The sequence below is a fragment of the Oxyura jamaicensis genome, chromosome 9, assembly GCF_011077185.1.
Source record: "Oxyura jamaicensis isolate SHBP4307 breed ruddy duck chromosome 9, BPBGC_Ojam_1.0, whole genome shotgun sequence".
NCBI classification, from domain to species: Eukaryota; Metazoa; Chordata; class Aves; order Anseriformes; family Anatidae; genus Oxyura; species Oxyura jamaicensis.
In genome coordinates, this window is record NC_048901.1 from 10,508,900 (window position 1) to 10,514,899 (window position 6,000).

Below are 6,000 nucleotides of genomic sequence, written 5' to 3' on the forward strand. Positions count from 1 at the left end.
ACCAAGGCGCTGTGTCACCGTGAGCGGCGAGCAGGAGGCGTCTGCGGGGCCATCACCTGGATGGGGCACGAGAGGCGATGCCCGACGGGTCCCAACAGAGCAGGGAGGACACCAGCTTCAGCTTCGGGCTCTCCCCCAAACCGCCTTCGCTACCCTGTGTGTCCATGGCCACGGCTTTGGGGGCAGCTCGGAGAGAAGAGCTGCACGCCAGGACACACAGAAAGCCTCGTCCCTGAACAATCTGCAGTCTACCCAGACGTGGCCAAGGGTGAAAGGGAAGGGACACACACTGCCGTCTCCAGGTGTTTATACGGATGACCAGAACTAACGCACAACGCTCTGCACTCCCAGCACACTGCCGTGCCCGGGAAGCAGCTGATGGTCAGCCTACAAGCTGTGCCGAAAGCGGGGAGCACCTCTAAGAGGTCCGAGCTGGGGACAGCCCTGCTGGGGAGGCAGAGGGAACGGCAGGAGACTTTAGCAGCTGGGGAGTTTGTCTCCTGGTGAACCCCACGTCTGGATGGACAAGCAGCACACGGGCTGACGGCTTATACCAGTGAAGGGCCTCGGCTCCCGGGAGGAGACCTCTCAAAGAAGACGGGCTCGCTCCTCTCCTTCTGACACTTCCTAGCGTCTGATCGACAGGGCACATTTCCTTCTGCAAACCTCTCGAGCTGGCCTAACTCATGCAGAACTGACATCTATCCTAGCAGGATGAGGGAGCGCGAGGCTCCTTGAGCTTTGTCACAAAATCAGGGCAGCGAAACAAAGGCAAAGAGAATCTCTCGGACCCGGTGGAGGGGTTGCTGTCAAAAACCCAGCACAGCATTTCTACCAGGAAGCAAATCTGAAGAGTTAGCGTAGGCCTGGAGGATGATGGATGCAAATCTCAGGCTGAAGCAGAAGATGAATTACCCTCCCACCTTCGTTGGAGAGGAAGATGTTGACATTGAAGACATTTGGGATGTCCAGGGCTCTTCAGGGTAGATGCAGGTCCCTGAGCCAGCAAGCAGCACCCAGGCCAGGGTATGGCACTGTACCTGCTGGAAAGGTATTTCCAGCTCACACCACTAACATGCCTCTCTGGGAGCCTTGAGGCTTGCAATCATCTCCGAAAGCATGCTGCAAGCACTGCAGGATGCGCTCGGCTCTGCTCGGCTCTGCTCAGGGGTACCTGGGCTTCTGAGAGGTGATTCACGGCATGTGACGAGGGGAAAAAGAGGAGGAAAACCTGACGAGCGTGCTGCTTAATGGAGTGAGAATGAATTGGACAGCACTCCCGCTAACGTGTCGGGATTATGCTTAGCAGTGTGAATGACCTTGTTGAAGCTAAAAAACGAATAAATTCACGGCTACGCATGCAAGACCATCCTGGATGCTCAACGCAAACCCTCAGCGCTACCGCTCTGCTGCTGCCTCCGATGATATGGGTGCAGTTCTCGCCCGCTCCCGCCTGATTTACAGCCCTGAAGCTGCCGAGGAAGGGAGCCCCTCGGGGAGGGCACCGCGAAGTTCGGGCAGCTGCTGCTCCTTCCACCACAGAGAGCATGCTGCCCTTGCGAGAAAGCATCACACGCAACAGCGTGGAGTTACGGGATTGCACAGGCACTAAATTAAGCCTGGGAGCATGTGCTAATGGACCTGACTCCTAAAGAGCTCATTTGGCTTCAGCTTCAGGTTTGCCCATCAGTCTCACGAGTGTTTCATTACCAAAAACGGCAGCGAGGCAGCTTATGGAGGGACCTGCAAAAAATCAGTGGTCCCCGGGAGCTTCACACGTGCCAACAGGCTGCGTCCCGTGCGGTCCCACGACTGCACAGACAGAATTAAAGTCAGTAATTGGTGCAGAGTGTAATTGCAGCACGTATCTGTCCCGTGCACTTAGAATTTCATGGTGGCTTTTTAAAAAATGTCTCTTTTAATAAGAGGAAAAGACAAACACATAAAACTGCTGAAATACAAGGTTTGCTCTCGTTTTTGAGCGTGGATTTCTGCTCAACTCTGCAAATCTTTAAATTCTTTCTGTCAAAGAGTCAGCAACTGAACTGTAAGTAAGTCTACCTGTAGCAGCATTGGAAACCAGAGGCACGGAAGAGAGCTTACAGAGGCTGTGAAAGGGGGAGGATCGCCACATAAATCCCAGTCATGGCAGTCGGTAAGACGTCAAGAGAACTGAAAAATCCAGCAGAGTTGCTGCGTGTGGGCTCGCTCGGGTTCACACCCCCATGGGCTGTGCCTACTTGTGCTCCCGGCTGCTGAAAGCCCTCCTGGCTCCGTGCTGGACATCTCCTGGGCGCAGCGGTGCAAGCTGCGAGCTGGTGAGGCTGCACGAAGTGAGGCCCCGGGGCATCGCTGGTGCCGCCCTCGGTGCAGGAGGCAGACCGAGGAAGGAGCGCACGCCCTGGCCCTGCCGTTACCGCAGTTATTCACACAACTTTGGTGTCCCAGCGGGAGAAAAGCACCTTTATGTGTAAATCAGCAACAGCAGCACCTAAGGCACAGGAGGGCAATGAAATCACGGAAGGGCAGGGGAGGGCTGAGGCTTTTCCCCCTTCCCCTGGTCTCCCGGTAAGGATGGAAATTTCTCCCCACGCTGCTCTGTCTCGGAGGGAGGGAAGGGCTCCCCGCTGCAGGGCGGCACAAAATCCCCTTATCAGGGAGAGGAAGCTGCTGCCTCCCGTCCCTCGCCCGGAGGAGCTCACGCTGCCTCTCCTGCAGCGCGTCCAAATGCTGAGACTTTTCAGGGAACGGTTCGGCTTAAACAGGATTGATTTATGCCCCCTGTACGGTGTTCTGAGCGCGTCTGCATGCTCTGAGTGCGGCTATATACATACTCCCTAACAAGTGCTCCGATGCACTACTTAGAGCGGTGTTATTTAAAAACGACTTCTCAATGACCTATAACATGCCTGCCTCTGCTTTTGTACAACACGCAGCCGGTAACAGATTTGTCAGCGAAATTGCCTTGCTATCAAAATAATAAAACCCACCTCGCAAGGTGACATTTAGGTGGAATTCAATTCACTTCTTTGTGTTTTTCTTTCTTTTTGTTTTATGTATGATATCTCTTTCCCTTTGATTCTCATTTTAAGGTCAGCAGAGCGGAGGAAGTAAGTTGTTATTAAAAGGAAAAGCTTTATTTGATTTAGAGTAGACTCCGGGCTGTTAAGGAAGATTTCTGACAGGGTGACATCAGATCATTCACTTCTGAAGGGGCAGCCCAGATGTATATATTTAGAGGCACAAAGCCAACGTGTTTCACTCCAGACCTCCCAGCTCCAGGAGGACTCAGGCCGCGGCACACCAGCCCCGAATTCCCGGGAGCGTTTTGCTGTGACTCACCACTTCTCTGCGCACAACAGCATCAAGCAACAGCTAGCAATTAATTATAGATGCACTCGAGTCCAGACATGAGCTCACACTGTTGGCTCTGCAAACAAAGCTAATTAATAAATAACGATGATGATGATGAATAAAGATGGGAATAAACAAAGGGTCTCTCCGCTTGGCAGGAAGCACCGATGGATGCTGCAGGCTCCCAACACACGACTTGTGCCGAACCCCCCTGGCAGAGCAGGGCTCCATCACTTCCCAACCACCCTGCAGCTCTAGCACTACATACGGCTGTCAGGCAGGATTTAGGTGGAAATTTCTCAGCTAGGACACGAGAGAAGACTACGACTGAGGATCCTCGCATCGACAGTCTGTAGAAACCAGGCACCTGGGTCAGTACGTGCTACGGCAACGACCCAGGAACGTACTGACACGAAGCGAAGGCAGCAGCTCGGGCCATGAGCCCCCATATTCCACCCCAAGAAAGATGAGCAGCGGTAAACAGGCTGAGGACACTGAAAAGAGCTCCTGAGACTCCCAGAGCGATTGATTTGGGGCCATACCACGTTACCCACCAGTAAAAAAGAATCAGAGGCTGATGCTGTTTATTCCTTCCCAGCCTGCCTCCCGCCCTCTGCCTCCAAACCCTTGTTATATTTGTCCTAACGGAAGTATCGATCTGACCAGAAATGATTGATGAGCTAAAATGCTGAGCTTAACTGACTCTTTCTTTCCTTCAAAAGAGACCTTTCAGCAAGAACCCCAATTAGGGGACATTTCTCAGAAGGACAGAACCTATGTTAACACTCATTTCGCTTTGCTTATTCATGAAGATAATCACGGAGGGGAAAGTTGCTTCCCCCTTAAAGACTGGACGACACTGAGCGCATCCCTCTCGCTAACTGCTGGCTTTGTGCTCGGCTGGAAATTTGCTATCTGGGGATACAAGCCTCAGCCTGCAAAACCAACGGCATACGAAAGACCAGGCTTTCTGCTGAAAATCACAGGATTCAGGTAGTGGAAAACCCACCAGGAGAGAAGCTTGCAGCCAATTGAAACCACTGCAGTTTGCTCATTTTTAATGTTTTTCACCATCACTACTGTTGTCAGTCATTGTTAAGCATTAAATTGCATAAAATACAAACTCTTGGAAGCAAACATCAGTGCTTATCAGCCTATGTCAAAAGTCAATTTTTTTCTTTACAGCAATTTCGCCTGGAAATGACTTGTGGTGAGATGCGCTCTGCGCGCAGCCCTGGGCTGCAGGCAGCGCCCGGCCCCACCGCGCTCCTCCTCCCTCCCCAGGGAGGTGCCCCAAGGGCTGACCTGACACCTTCTGCTGCTCCACCCGAGGTGGGAAGACCGTTCTGGCAGCCTAGGGGCAAGGCTCTGGGCGCCAAGGCTGCCGGCATCTGACCAGAGGTGTAAGCGATCCGAGTCCTGTGGCCCCGCAAAGAGCAGTACACAGAATCAGCCCGCACGCGGAGCCTTCTTACCAAACTTTAGGGAGGATGTTACAGTGCTTAAAGGAAAAAGCATCCCTCAGAGCACAGAGTCCTGGTCTGAACTTCACTTTCAAAGTTTGGGGATAGGTCGTATGGGAAATCTAAACGATCAAATTAGCATCTACACTAATAGGCGTAGTAAAAGAAGAAATCCTAGGGAATTTATACTGTTAATAAATTCCTCTGAGTGTGTTCCTGAGAAACAGTTTGAGAATTACTGTAATAAACAACTACCATTTGCTGATAGACTGCATCTGTGTGCGAGGGGACAGAGAAGTAGTAGAGATGTGTGGAGTTGCCTGGTGTCTACATAATTAAAATGAGCACCACTTTATGATATCAACACCCAACGGCTCCATGCAGGGACTGCGGATGGCCTGCGAAACGATGGGTTTGAGCTATCAGTGCCATCAGGATGAATCAGAACAGTTTCAATTACAAGCCCAGAGCTTGAGGTTGCCTCTCCCATCTCACCTCTCCCACACGTCGCTCTGCTCCGCGACAAGCAGTGCCGGGCAGGCTGCACAAAACTTTGCCTGTCGGCTCCGACAACGATGGAGGTCAAGTTTTTCCAAAGTGGAAGAAAAGGCATTAACTTTGAAATATGGCATCATTGTGTGAAGCTGACCTTTATTTAAGCTCCAGAAAAGGCAGTCGTAAATGCAGTGAGGTTTGAAACCCCCAATCACTCCGGGAACGCCGCACACATTTGTGCTGACAGCACCTTAACTGACTGCTGGAAATTCCCCGAAATGCTCCAAAATAGCTACCAGACACAAGCACGGCCACTCTTTAGATGTCATTTTGGAGATCTCAAGGAAACCTACCCCTTCCTTTCTTCTCGTCCCAGAGCACACAACAAGGATGATCTGGGATTCGTGAGCAGCTCACGATCCATTTGGACCCCTCTGCACCTCCCTGATTTCTGAGCTCTTCTGAGACTTCCACCCCCGCGTCACCTCTCCTGAGGTCTTCGTTCCTCAGCTTCCATGGTACAGACAGAGACACGCAGGGGCTAAATGTCTCGCTCGGGGTCACAGCGACTCTGACAGATTCAGCTTATCGGCCTCGAGCCCACAAAATAGAGATGGCCCAGAAGGTTCACGTTCTGGCTACGCCGAGAGCTGCATCCGGCCATTACAGCACCGAAGGGCTGTGACAG